Consider the following 704-nt stretch of genomic DNA (forward strand, 5'->3'; position numbering starts at 1 on the left):
TATATATATATATACATGTATACGTATGAATATATATATATATATATAGAAAGATAAATAGATACATACATACATACATATATATACATATGTGTATGTGTGTGTGTACATATATTTAGTATGAATGTATGAATAATATATATCCATATACACATTTATAAGCAAGGGTGTATTTAATGTATGTATCCGCGTTCACAGATATATAGAATTATGTATAAATGCATCTACAAGTATTTCAGAAAGTTATTTTCATAAATGATTTCCCAGGCTATATCTAAAAGCAATTTCAAATGCGTAACAAACAAAACTGCACCAAAAGAAATCAACATTCACATGATGATATTCATCTTTTATACTCTCAGCGTCTCGTTTCGTAAGATTGTTTACGAAACAATGTCTCAGAATTATATGACATAGATGATTCATCTAGAACCTAGTAAACAATACAATGCCCAGGGCATTGGGAAACGCATTTAATGGTATTATTTAATACATGGTTTTAATATATGTTGCGTGTGTGTGAATGTGTGCAGATGGTTTGTATGTTTCTGGTTTGGGATTTATTTGGGTATAATGGTTAATATGTGTAAATACAGTGTTTCGTTATTTGTCTGTCTGTGTGTGTATCTATATCTTTCTATGCATATATATATATATATATATATATATATATATATATATATATATATATATATATATATATA

The sequence above is a fragment of the Octopus bimaculoides genome, chromosome 17, assembly GCF_001194135.2.
Source record: "Octopus bimaculoides isolate UCB-OBI-ISO-001 chromosome 17, ASM119413v2, whole genome shotgun sequence".
NCBI lineage: Eukaryota > Metazoa > Mollusca > Cephalopoda > Octopoda > Octopodidae > Octopus > Octopus bimaculoides.